This window comes from Schistocerca nitens, chromosome 9 (assembly GCF_023898315.1).
Source record: "Schistocerca nitens isolate TAMUIC-IGC-003100 chromosome 9, iqSchNite1.1, whole genome shotgun sequence".
NCBI classification, from domain to species: domain Eukaryota; kingdom Metazoa; phylum Arthropoda; class Insecta; order Orthoptera; family Acrididae; genus Schistocerca; species Schistocerca nitens.
In genome coordinates this window covers 239,965,615-239,980,697 of record NC_064622.1, presented here as the reverse complement: position 1 = coordinate 239,980,697, position 15,083 = coordinate 239,965,615, and positions in this window count along the sequence as shown.

Sequence of the window (15,083 nt, the reverse complement as noted above, 5' to 3'; positions counted from 1 at the left end):
CATCCACTTTTCCTTGTCTTCACCTTCAATGCACTCCTTGTACGTGAGCATTACACAAACATCTTATCTCTTTACCAAATATATTTGAGTTTAATGTGCTAAAGCATACAGGCCGACCTGGACTGTTGCCTGACAGAGACCACTGACAGTTGTGGAGGATTGTAATGTGTAATAGGTACTCAGACACTCACAAAAAAATATGTTTCTCGTATTATATGCATTGTGCGCCACCTACTGCCAGGTACTCCATATCAGTGACCTCAGTAGTCAGACATCATGAATGGGGCACTCCACTGAACTTATGGACTTCAAACGCTGTCAGGTGATTGTGTTCACTTGTATCATACATCTGCATGCGAGATTTCCACACTCCTAAACATCCCTAGGTCCACTGTTTCTGATGTGATAGTGAAATGGAAATGTGAAGGGACACGTATAGCACAAAAGCGTACAGGTCGACCTGGACTGTTGACTGACAGAGACCACTGACAGTTGTGGAGGATTGTAATGTGTAATAGGCAGACATCTATCCAGACCATCACACAGGAATTTCAAGCTGCATCAGGATCCACTGCAAGTACTGTGACAGTTAGGTGGGAGGTGAGAAAACTTGGATTTCATGGTCGAGCAGCTGCTCATAAGCCATACATCATGCCAGTAAGTGCCAAATGACATCTTGCTTGGTGTAAGGCGCATAAACATTGGACGACTGAACAGTGGAAAAATTTGTGTGGAGTGCTAATCATGATACACAATGTGGTGGACTGATGACAGAGTGTGGGTACAACAAATGTCCAGTGAATATCATGATCCATACTGTGTAGTGCCAACAGTAAAATTTGGAGGTCGTGGTGGTATGGTGTGGTCATGTTTTTCATGGAGGGGGCTTGCACCCTTTGTTGCTTTCCATGGCACTATCACAGCACAGTCCTACATTAATGTTTTAAGCAACTTCTTGCTTCCCATTGTTGAAGAGCAATTCGGGGATGGCGATTCCATCTTCCAACATGATCGAGCAGCTGTTCATAATGCATGGGTTGTGGTGGAGTGGTTACACAACAATAACATCCCTGTATTGGACTAGCCTGCATAGGGTCCTGACCTGAATCCTGTAGGACACCTTTGGGATGTTTTGGAACCCTGACTTCATGCCAGGCCTCACCGACTGACATTGGTACCTCTCCTCAGTGCACCACTCCATGAAGAATGGGCTGCCATTCCCCAAGAAACCTTCCAGTACCTGATTGAATGTATGTCTGCTAGAGTGGAAGCTGTCATCAAGGCTAATGGTTGTCCAGCATCGTATTGAATTCCTGTGTTGCAGATGGAGGGCGCCACAAACTTGTAAGTCATTTTTAGCCAGGTGTCCAAATACTTTTGATCATATATAGTGTGTGTGTGTTATAGAATTTTCACAAAATAGTCCTTTAGAATGCATTATAAAGGGATCAATGATAATATAGTTCCTTTTTCTGTAATTTCTTGGTGTTTGCACAGCAATGCCTGGAAAACAAAAAAAAGTAAAGGACTGCAGCATCAACATTTTGACACAAAATATTATTTCATACATCTCACTTATTGGAAGTAAGTTACAGTTTCCCTTTGCAATGTTACTGGCATGCTATCTAATTTTTTACTTCAAGTTATTCCTTAATGATGGCTTTCTAATTTTTTTTAAAAAAAAGAGACATACTTTAATCATCTTTATACACTACAGTGAACTGTTGTACAGTATGTGTCCATCATTTACACATTCTTTGTCTGTTAATTTTAGTCTACTTCCTTCTACATGATATTCATTTTTTCTTCTTGTATTATGTTCATCGCATTCTCCATTTAGAAATGCAATGCAATAAGTTTCTAAGTACATAATTGTGTCATAAATATACACTGATGCTACTCGTCAAATCTTTAGCTCCCTGAATTTGTTTCCACTGGATTCTCTAGGTCATACTTTTGCGATGCATCACACAGCTCACTTTTGTAATCTTAATACCCTTTGTGTGTGCACATTTGCAGAATTTTCCCAAAAGAGAATGCCATACGAGAGGTACAAATGGCATAGTCCATAATACATCTTTGTAGAGTGTGTCTATTTACTGATTTTGAAGTTTCTCTCATCAGGAATATGCTTGAAACTATTTTGCTGCAAATGTTCTTTATGTGAGTCTACGAAGTCATATATCTATGCACTGTTACACCTAGAAATTTATAACCGTCTGTCTCCTTTAGTTCTACATCTCCAAAACTGACAATAATTTTGTCCAAAGTGTGTTTTGTTTGCATGAGTCTGCATACGTGTTGTTTTGTTTCCGTTTATAAAGAGATTGTTTTCCCTGAAATAATTGTTTCCACTTTTCATATTTAATGAAGACTTCTCTTGCAAGTCAACTGTTGTAGAACCTGTAACAAAAAATGAAGTGTCATCTGTATACATGACTATACTGTCAGATACTGTTTTGATCGTATCACTGACATACAGAATGAAAAGTAGTGGACCAAGGACAGATCCTTGAGGAACTCCATATTTCACAATTTCAAACTTCACATTGTAGAGACAATATGAATATAGTGCAATGACTATGCAATCAATCAGAGTGAGCACACTGAGTAAGTGGGTCAATGTTTTTTTATTAGATCTTGGGAGGAGGTACATACATCATGTTTAGTAATTACACAGTTGCACATTTGCTATATTAACAAACATTGATCCACCTACCATCTCCATCATTTAATGAAGAAAACATTGTTCCACCTACCTTCTCCCATGATTTAATTAAAAACTTTGATCCATCTACCTCCTCCCTTGATTTAATTAAAGAACATCAATCAACTTATTTAGTGTGCTCATGGGTACCGACTGTGTAGCAACACAGAGCAGAGATATATTTCTATTTTTTCGAATATATCAGGGGTTGTGATGCTGTTCCATTTGCAGAGTTTGAATAGCTGTGGCTCAAACAGGGAATAATTAAATTTGTAATCTTCATTTGCTTCAATGTCTCATATGTTCTTCTGAGTGTATGCCATCTGCCTGCTGTTTTCTCATTACCTATGTGAATGGGATGTGATTATGAGTAGAATGCAATAACTATCCCCATTAAATTCCATATAGAGATATATTTCGTAGTTAGTCATAAACGTGTACACAACTTGAGATACAGAACAGAACTAAAAAGTAACATGGAGGCTTGGCAGAGCAAATAAGAGTCCAAAGGTGGTGTTAATCATGGTCAGAATGACCTATCCATGCCACAGCTGCATGACACAAACAGTTGACACACTTTCTTTTGTTCCCAACATACCTGACAGCAAGCACTGACAACATTCCTCCATGAAACATGTAAGTATGCCACTGCTCCTGTTCTAGACTTTTACCCATTTTTAATTAAACAACATGAATCTTACTTTGTTCATTAAGGTAAGATTTATTATTTCTGCCTAGCTATTGATTTGAGGAGATTCTTTAATAGAGCAGGCAATCTCTATACCTTTCACTTTACGCCATTCCTTGGAGTCAGCACTTCGTGCTCTCCTCCTATGTCAAGTCTTATTTTTTCTGTCTTCAGATTGAAAGAGCTTCACTTTCACTTACAAATTCCTTGAAATGATCTTCTGTTTCATCTTGTGTGTGTAAAAAACACATGTTCAAGAAAAGTGTGTAATCATCAAGATACATTAAAAATATTCTTCATTGAGATAAGTCTCATTGCTCTGTACTGCAGTGTGCTAAATTATTTTTCTTACTTGCTTTGCCATGATACATGTTTCCCATGAAGGTATGTCCTCTCCAACACATTTATGTCCTCACTATTATGCAGTTCTGGTATTTTCTTCAGGTAAGACTTTAATTTAAATCTGAAAAAATACCATTTTTCACAATTTTCATTGTTTCTTCCCCAGAATTATTGCCAATCCCCCTCTTTTAATAATGGTATTTACTGACAGTAAATTCTTGACAATTGATGGGACACATTTGTCACTGCTGAGCTTCAACTTCACTAACAAAATTAGAACACATGAAATCTCCATCTGAAATCCTAATTTGAGCATGTTTGCATAACTTCTTCACATTTGACATAATTTTCATTTCATGCAACATGTACTGATTACTTCCACTGTCTACAACAAACTTGGTATCTACTTTATCAGTCTTCTTCTCTTGCTCTCCTGTCACTAATTCTTCTGGAAAAAAAAACTGTCTTTGATGCTTTCTTCATCTTCTCATGCTCCTATTTGCAATACCATTTTTCACTTGGGTGATTTCTGTTTTTGCAGTATTGATAAGGAGACAGTTCTTTTATTGTCAAACACTCACCCAGATAACATTTACCACATGTAGAGCACTGTGTTTTGTTCTTCTTATCACTAAGTTTCTTTTTATCCTCACTTACATAGTGAGCTGAACCTCCACATCCAAAACACTTCACCAACATCTCATTTTTCTTATTCTGATCTTTCATCTTGTAACCTATGTCTGTGAATGCAACACATATTTCGTTTAATTTTTCTTCATTTTGTGTTCTTTAGACTGAAGTCTTGATTTCAGGTTTTATGATGTCCTCCTTAGTAGTACAGTCCCATGCACATCCTAAATTTTTATATTTATTAGGCAGTTTCATTGTTATTCTTGTGACTGGTGCAATTTTGTCACTATTCTGCCCCGGATGGTTTAGTTTGAATTCTAGGATTTGCACTTGAGCAATATTGGACATCAAATGCAGATTTTGTGGATTTTAGGATTAATATATTTTGTTCTCAAAATATAGTATTTTGTAAGTGCATCTTTTTGTTCCCTTTTAGACTTTTCTCCATCTCCAGGGTTCTTGGTACTGCCAGTATCATACCCACTGAGGCCTTTTGCTCTGAACATAACATTTGTTTCCAGATCCCATTCTGGAATACTTGCAGTGTCTTTTAATTTCACCAAACTGTTTAGTGCTATATTTTCTGCTGATGAAGGCATACGTCGACGCATGATACACAGATCTTCTTCTATGAAAAAGTACAGTCATCTTACACTTACAAATTACAGCTCTTTACTTCACCAGATTTCCAGCACTCAGAAAATTCTCAGGATTGTCTTTTATTTCTATTTTAAGACAATACATGGAAACACAAGATGCAAAGGGAGAAGAGTCTTCATTCATTATTATAAACAGTAACCAACAAAGATCTTAAATTAATGCAGACAGATTGTTTGGATTACTATGATCTTCATACATCTTAATGCCTTTATAGTTTTCATTGTATTTTTCAGAGGTGGTGCATCACAAAACCACTGATGAACAGTACCCTCTAGTCAGCCTACTACCACTCTGACATAGGTTTTGAGCAATTGCCGAATTGTTAAACAGTACAATTTTTAGATTTTACAATTAAAAATTATTACATGCATGTACAAAATTGTTTCAGCTACTCTTATCAATTTCAGAAATACAATTTAGTCAAAAAACAATGTTATCACTCAAGTTTACATCAAATATGCAGAACCAACAATCAATTTCATAAGTTTCTTCATTACATGAAGATGAAATTAAGTGCAACTTTCTTACCATGTTTTCAATACGTATTTGAATATATGTTATTATTATTATTATTATTATTATTATTATTATTATTATTATTTCTTTTCTCAGACGTTATGTCTGGTCAAAAATGGAAAGTGATGTGGACCTTGATCAAGCGTGACTTCCTTTTAACTGTACGGTATATGTTATATTGCATTTAGGAACTTTCGGGTAATTGAACATGTATCAATGTATCAATGTATTTTCTCAGTTTTTCTATTCTGGTCTGTTGCCTGTGTTGCCATGCTGGTTTTGTGGGTTTCTTCTGTGTCTTGGTTAGTTCTGATCTCTGCCTAGTGTGTATATTCAGTGTAGTGAGTGCTCCTATATAAACCAGTAGTTGTAACTCTTCCATAGTTGTGTTTTCATTTATTTTGTTGTGTATGATTGTGTTGATAGTTTTTATTGTTGCTTCGACTTGTGGGTTATTTGGTGGTCTATGCAAGAATGGTCTAATGTCTGTATTTGTGTCTTTGTATTCTATATATGTCAGCTGAAATTTTTCTTCTATATCTAACATGAGTGTTACTTCGAGTTCTGTTTGTGCTTGTTCTGGTGGCTGTCTTAAGATTTCGTTTTCCTCTGATTGTTTAATTGATGCGTGTTGTTCTTTGTTTGTTTGCTCTGGGATGTTTGAGTACATTACTGTATTTTCTTCTTCTTCTGATTGCACATTATTTTGTTCCAGTATTTGTTGTACTTGTTGTTTGATGTTTTCTAATTCTGACTGGGGTATCCTGTTATTTTTGATTATTACCCGGATCTGATCAGCTAGTCGTTGTTCTGTTAAAAATTTTAATTCTGGGTACCTGACAATAAATGTTGTGTATACTTGTGATCTGTATCCAGTTGTGTTGGTTCCTAGGTTTGTTGCTTGGTAATAACAGAACATGAGGTGTCAATTAACTTCATCTGACCATCTCATCCTCTGTCTTTGTTTTCCTTCTAGGGTGGTTGCAGGAAGCATATCTTGCAAAACACCTTTATTTGGATTTAAATCATTTTCCAGTTGGCTAGCAGTGTCGTTACCTTTGTATTATTATTATTATTATTATTATTATTATTATCATTTTATTATCAGTATTTCTGTCTTTTGCATAGAAAGTATCTTTCGATGATCTGTTATGTTTTGGTTTGCATAATTCTGCAAACTGTCTTAACTGCTTTGAGAATTAGTGACTTTCACTACATACATTTGTTATACAGACAGATAATAGCAGTTCACAGTTCATTCCAAACTCTGTTTCATGTGTTTTGGCTCACAGATGAAAATGAGTGGCATTGCACTACACTGCTTCATGTTACAGTAATTAGAACAGAATGCAGTATTTCAGACATTCCTATCAATTAACTGAGTTCTGTAGGTTTCATGTGCCTCGTTTCATAATAATTTATATTTTGTATCGTCAACTAGATAGAGATTTTTGGTATTGACATTATAATTATCTTGTCAACTGGAATCGGTATGATCACTTGCCCGTAAAGAACTGAGAGCGATGGTATCGATCAGTACAATATAGTTCCTAAACTGCTCTGTCACATATAAGAATCAACAAAAAATAAAAACATATTGTTTCACTTCAATATAGCCATTAGATGCAATATCTGTCCCAAGCTGCTATCCTCAAGCGTCATAAATAGCCTAAAAAAATAGAAGAGAAATAATGTACCATAAATTCATAGGAAATGTGTATGAGGATATTGAATGTGTAATTCAGCATGGAAAAGGAGATGTAAATCTAATATTCATGGGTGATTGTAAGACTGTAGTATGGGAAAGAACAGAAGACATATTTATGGGAAAACCTGGGCTTGGTGATTAACACTGAGAGGGAAGAAAGACTAATTAAGTTCCGCAATCAGTTTCATTTAGTAATAGCACATACACTCTTCAGAATTCACAAAAGGAGGAGGTATACTTGGAAAAAGCCCTGAAACAAAAATTGGACTATCTCATGATGAGTCAGAGATTCTAGAATTGGATACTGGATTTTAATGCACGTCCTGGAGGAGTTATAAACCTAGATCACAATTTAGTAAAGGTGAAGAGTAGGCTGCAGTTTTAGAGAATTGTCCAAAAGTATCAGTGTGGAAAGAAGTGAGATACTGAAGTACTGTGCAGCGAGAAAGTATATTTTATGTTCTCTAAGGCTGTACATACTGTGACAGTGAATACCACAATAGGCAGTTAAGTTGAAGAGGAATAGAAATCTACAAAATGACAATCACAGAAGTTGGACATACAAATATAGCTACAAGGAAGATAACTGTGAAGAAACAGAAGAAATAGATCAACTGACATATGAAAGAAGGGAATACAAAAGTGTTCCCAAAAAGCGGACTATGGCATGTAAGTATCTTAGGAATAAAATAAATAGGAAGTGTGGGTAAGCCAATGTCAAACGGCTGCAGGAAAAAATATGAAGAAACTGGGAAAGAAATGGTCTTCATACGGACTAACTCAGCACACAGAAATGACAAAACTGTCTGTCGTGAAATTTACACAAATGTGTCAACATTAAAAATGTAAGGGGAATTCGGCTGTGAAACACAGAAAGAAAAGAGGTAGTTGAAAGGATATGGAAAGAGTATGGTACATTTGAGGCTTTTTTGAGAGAGAGGAACTGTCTGATGACATGATAGAAGAAGAAATGGGAGTTGATATGGTAGACATAAGTGATCCACTATTAGAGAGCACTGGAAGGCTTGCTCTTCCTTCAGAATCTCCAAGACCCTTGGGGGATGTGCCAACAAAATGACTGTACAAGGTTGTTTATAGAATGGAACTGAATGGAATGACCACTCTACTGAATAAACCTTGTGGAATGAGAACAAACAGGAGAAAGACAAAAGTAACGAGGCGTTGCAGATATGAAATTAACTATATACTTAATATCAAAATTCGAAAACACAAAGTAGATGGGATGAAGGAATTCTGCTACCAAGGAAGCAATAAAACAAATGACAGATGATGAATGGAGGGCATAGAAAGCACAGATAAAGAGAGCATTTCTGGCAAATAGAAGTCTCCTAATATCAAACATCAGTATTTATTGGTGGAGAAAATTCTGAGAATGTATGTTTTGAGCAGAAGATTGTATAGAAGTGAACCATGCAAAGTTGGTAAACTGGAAAAGAAGAGATTAGAAACATTTGAGATGTGGTGTTATAGACCAGTGCTAAAAAATAGGTGGAGCTGTAAGATAAGAATTAGTGAGGCAAGGCACATGTAGAAAACACTGATGAGAAGAAGGGACAGGATGATAGTAATGTGTTAAGATACCAAGGAATAACTCCCATGGTACTTGAGGGAGCTCTAATGACCTCGTTGTCGATGGGACGTTAAACACTAACCACTAACTAACTAACTTGAGGGAGCTGCAGAGGACGACAACTGTAGGGCAAGACCGATATTGGAATAAATTAGAATTACATATTAATACCTTCAGCTGCTGACGGGCGTTGATATATATCAATGAGGACAAGTGAAAATGTGTGCCCTGACCGGGACTCAAACCCAGGATCTCCTGCTTACATGGCAGAGGCTCTATCCATCTGAGCCACCGAGGGCACAGAGGATAGTGCGACTGCAAGGACTATCTCGCGCACGCCTCTCGCGAAGGCAATCTTCAATACAAAGTTTGAAACAATATTCTGAGAATGTTGTCGGCTTCTACTTCCTCTAACATATTATCCCCGTGAAAATACCGGGACCCCTGAGAAGCTGTGATACACTAATCAGCAGTTTCTTAAATACTGATCCGTGAACATGGCGGCGAGTAGAGAAGCAGTAGTAAGGGGCTCCGGGAAAAACGTATATTTCACCGATATAAAATGTATTCTATGCAGTGAAAGTCTTCTAAATGGATTAAGACTATGTACAGCGAATCAAAAATGGATTCATACAAAATGTGCCAAATGCTTCGTCGCAGTAAACATGAAAAGTGACAACTGTTGTTTTCAGCCGACGTATTTATCAAACAAGACAACGCACAGGAAGGAAACGCTGGCTATACACAAGAACAGGACGTAGTTCAAAAGGTACGCACAATTTGTGACTGTGGAGCAATCAGTTGTTGTTTACGATCAATGTGTTTATTAAAACAAGCAAATATGCAAAACGCCGTACAAACTCTAGATCAGGACCTACTGCAAGCTAAAGATTATACAATCAACCTAGAAAAATCGATCAGGGAACTAAAACAAAAAGTGGAAAATGAGTCATTTGCTAGTCCTATAATAAGCTGGTGTGTGAAACAAGGGATAAATTGGGATCGTAAACAAAAACAAAAAGTGGAAATCGAGCAGAGTAGGCCTACTAGGCATAAAATAACGTGGCGTGTAAACAGTGCAAAAATCATTACGATCTGAAAACAACGAATAAAGTTGAGCTTTCTGACACCAGAGAAGACTCGATCAAACAGGGAACTAAAAGTAAGAATCATATGTATGAGACAAGTGAGATTAATAGAAAAAATTATGACCTGCCAGACACTAGTGAAGATACGAACGAACAGGGAAACAAGAGAAAGGAACACACATCTAAGACAAGTGAGAGAAAAAAAAAAGAGTGACGTATACATCTTCTCAGACAGCCACGGAAGAGGCTTAGCAGAAAAAATGGCCAATATGCAAAACAAACTAAAAGTAAGCGGAATCACCAAGCCAGGCGCGCCATTAAGTGAAGTGTTGAAATCCTGGGAAACATCCGTAACAAAAGGTGCGAAATGTGCCATTATAGGTGGAGGAAACGACATTTATAGAAACGAAAGTATCAAGGCAAGAAGAGTACTGAGGGAAACTCTAGGGAAAGCTACTCGTTCTGAAGTATATGTGCTAAGCATTCCTCAAAGACACGACTTGATGGTCGAGTCCTGCGTAAATAAAGACATTACCAGAACAAATAGGATATTTAGGAAGATACGTAGCAGCTTCCCAAACATGACTTTCATAAATGCAACAAGCTCACAAAGAGATCATTTCACAAGGCATGGTTTGCACAGAAACAACCGCGGAAAAACTATTCTGTGCAAAGGAATTTTGGAAAAATTTGACAAACTACAAGGGCAGACACAGACACCCATAATACTACTAATGAAGGAAGAGGCAGGAAAGTCTCCGCTGTACCATATAAAAGAAACGACCTAATCACCAACAGAAGCAGACCCACAAACCTCACCATGCCCGATAGAGGAAAAAGAAGCAACAGCATCACCAACAGAAGAGGACCCACCACCCCCACCCCTAAAAGAGGAACAGATAACGCAAACAACAGGAAAAGAAGTAAGGTCATCAGGGACCCGACAGATAAGATATGGGAGGGGAGAAAGAAACAAGAAATCTATCAGGGACCAGGGCTTCCTATATAACGAAGCCGGAAACCGGCCAACCTACAAGAGGCTGTCATCGAAGGAAACTCAGGATTTTCACTGGCCCAAGACCAGCAATTCCACAACATGGCAGACAATCTGAGAAGCACACCGGTACTAGAGTGTCAAAACCAGATGTACCCGGAGACGACAAAACCAGGAGAAAACGAAGGGAGAAAAAACATGAAGATTATGTTATGGAATGTAGAAGGATTGAAAAACGCAGCATGCATAGCTCCAACAGACTTTCTCGCAGGTTATGACGTAGCAATATTCACAGAAACTTTTCTCACAGATCATTGGCAACATCCGAAATTCTATAGCATAAATATTCTGGCAAAGCAAGGAGAAAGGGGGTGACTCCAATGGCGAATAACAGTCCTACTGAAACCGTGGAGCCGGCCGCGGTGGTCTAGCGGTTCTAGGCGCGCAGTCCGGAACCGCGCGACTGCTACGGGCGCAGGTTCGAATCCTGCTTCGGGCATGGATGTGTGTGATGTCCTTAGGTTAGTTTGGTATAAGTAGTTATAAGTTCAAGGGGACTGATGACCTCAGAAGTTAAGTCCCATAGTGCTCAGAGCCATTTTTTTTTTTTAACCGTGGATAACACCAATTATAGCGACAACAGAACTAAATCACTCCATTCTAATATTAGCAACCTACTTCCAGCCAAGCGAATCGGCCATAGACATAATTGATGAACTGGGCCAACAAATAAGACAGAGCAGGAAAGACATCCCTTTACTTATCGCAGGGGATCTAAACTGTCAGTTGGATGTACGGAATCACGAAACAAAATTAGTAATCAAATCACTACAAGAAGAAGGCCTCATCCTGTTAAACGACACAAACGTCCCTACGTACTTCCTCATAAGAGGAAACATAAAAGGGGACATAAGCCCTCTTTGGAATGCAAACCACACGCCTATAAGAAAACACATCCCGATGAACATAGCCATACAAAGTGATTGGGAAGGCAAGAGAGAACCAAGAGAAGAGACCGCTCTCGAGGAGACTGGATCCAAGGAAAGTGAAAGAATACCACGACCAGACAGAACAAATTGAGTCCTTAATCGACAACTCAAATGTAGAGGAGGCAGCGCTTGAACTGGAGAAACTCTTAAAACAAGCAACTACCCCCAGGAAAGTGAGAAGAGCTAAACCATGTTTCGATCAAGAGTGTTATCAGCAAAGAAAAGAAGTACTCCAAGCTTTACACCGACTAAAAACGGACACAGATAATCACTCACTACTACAAACATAAGCTGAGAGAAGATCCTACAAAACATTAACAAGGGAGAAGAGAATGGCACACAGGGAAGAAGACTAGCTGAAGAAGCCAGGAGAGACCCATTCATTGCAATCCGCCTCCGAAAGCAGGCACAGTCACAGTATATAAGCATGGAAGAATGGACGAGCCATTTCAAAGACATTCTAAACAAAGATGGTAGAGAAGGAGCACAGGTAGCAAGTCAAGAGCTCACACCGCAAGAGATGCCAGCCTGGTCCCCACTCACTCCAAATGAGGTCCGAAACATCATTGAATCAACAAAAAGGAAGAAAGCAGCGGGACCGGACATAATTTACAACGAATACCTTAAAGACACAGCCCATCTGCTAGCACCAACCTGGACAAAACTTTATAGCAAATGCATTGAAACAGCAAAAATCCCAGGCCAGTGGAGAAAATCAATAGTAAGGGCAATGCACAAAGGGAAGAGCGACCCAAAGGACACAAACAAATACAGAGGAATAGCCTTGGAAAACAACCCTTTTAAGGTATTCACAAAACTAATCACAGGAAGAATAAGACACACATTTACATCTACATCTACATGACTACTCTGCAATTCACATTTAAGTGCTTGGCAGAGGGTTCATCGAACCAGAATCATATTATCTCTCTACCATTCCACTCCCGAACAGCGCGCGGGAAAAACGAACACCTAAACCTTTCTGTTCGAGCTCTGATTTCTCTTATTTTATTTTGATGATCATGCCTACCTATGTAAGTTGGGCTCAACAAAATAGAGAGAAAGTTGGTGACTGAAATTTCGTAAATAGATCTCGCCGCGACGAAAAACGTCTTTGCTTTAATGACTTCCATCCCAATTCGCGTATCATATCTGCCACACTCTCTCCCCTATTACGTGATAATACGAAACGAGCTGCCCTTTTTTGCACCCTTTCGATATCCTCCGTCAATCCCACCTGGTAAGGATCCCACACCGCGCAGCAGTATTCTAACAGAGGACGAACGAGTGTAGTGTAAGCTGTCTCTTTAGTGGACTTGTTGCATCTTCTAAGTGACCTGCCAATGAAACGCAACCTTTGGCTCGCCTTCCCCACAATGTTATGTATGTGGTCTTTCCAACTGAAGTTGTTCGTAATTTTAACACCCAGGTACTTAGTTGAATTGACAGCCTCGAAAATTGTACTATTTATCGAGTAATCGAATTCCAACGGATTTCTTTTGGAACTCATGTGGATCACCTCACACTTTTCGTTATTTAGCGTCAACTGCTACCTGCCACACCATACAGCAATTTTTTCTAAATCGCTTTGCAACTGATACTGGTCTTCGGATGACCCTACTAGACGGTAAATTACAGCATCATCTGCGAACAACCTAAGAGAACTGCTCAGATTGTCACCCAGATCATTTATATAGATCAGGAACAGCAGAGGTCCTAGGACGCTTCCCTGGGGAACACTTGATATCACTTCAGTTTTACTCGATGATTTGCCGTCTATTACTAGGAACTGCGACCTTCCTCACAGGAAATCACGAATCCAGTCGCACAACTGAGACGATACCCCATAGGCCTGCAGCTTGATTAGAAGTCACTTGTGAGGAACGGTGTCAAAAGCTTTCCGGAAATCTAGAAATAGGGAATCAACTTGAGATCCCCTGTCGATAGCGGCCATTACTTCGTGCGAATAAAGAGCTAGCTGAGTTGCACAAGAACGATGTTTTCTGAAACCATGCTGATTACGTATCAATAGATCGTTCGTTTCGAGGTGATTCATAATGTTTGAATACAGTATATGCTCCAAAACCCTACTGCAAACCGACGTCAATGATATAGGTCTGTAGTTAGATGGATTACTCCTACTACCCTTCTTAAACACTGGTGCGACCTGCGCAATTTTCCAATCTGTAGGTACAGATCTATCGGTGAGCGAGCGGTTGTATATGATTGCTAAGTAGGGAGCCATTGTATCAGCGTAATCTGAAAGGAACCTAATCGGTATACAATCTGGACCTGAAGACTTGCCCGTTTCAAGCGATTTGAGTTGCTTCGCAACCCCTAAGGTATCTACTGCTAAGAAACTCATGCTAGCAGCTGTTGGTGTTTCAAATTCTGGAATATTCCATTCGTCTTCCCTGGTTAAGGAATTTCGGAAAACTGCGTTCAGTAACTCCGCTTTAGCGGCACAGTCGTCGGTAACAGTACCATCGGCACTGAGCAGCGAAGATATGGTCTGCGTCTTGCCGCTTGTGTACTTTACATACGACCAGAATTTATTCGTATTTTCTACCAAATTTCGAGACAATGTTTCGTTGTGGAACCTATTAAAGGCACCTCAAATTGAAGTCCGTGCCAAATTTCGCGCGTCTGTAAATTTTAGCCAATCTTCGGGATTTCGCGTTCTTCTGAACTTCGCATGCTTTTTCCGTTGCCTCTGCAACAGCTTTCGGACCTGTTTTGTGTACCACGGGGGATCAGTTCCATCTCTTACCAGTTTATGAGGTATGAATCTCTCAATTGCTGTTGCTACTATATCTTTGAATTTGAGCCACATCTCGTCTACATTTGCATAGTCAGTTCGGAAGGAATGGAGATTGTCTCTTAGGAAGGCTTCTAGTGGCACTTTATCCGCTTTTTTTAAATAAAATTATTTTGCGTTTGTTTCTGGTGAATTTGGAAGAAACGGTATTGAGCCTAGCTACAACGACCTTGTGATCACTAATCCCTGTATCAGTCATGATGCTCTCTATCAACTCTGGATTGTTTGTGGCTAAGAGGTCAAGTGTGTTTTCGCAACCATTTACAATTCGCGTGGGTTCGTGGACTAACTGCTCGAAATAATTTTCGGAGAAAGCATTTAGGACAATCTCGGAAGATATTTTCTGCCTACC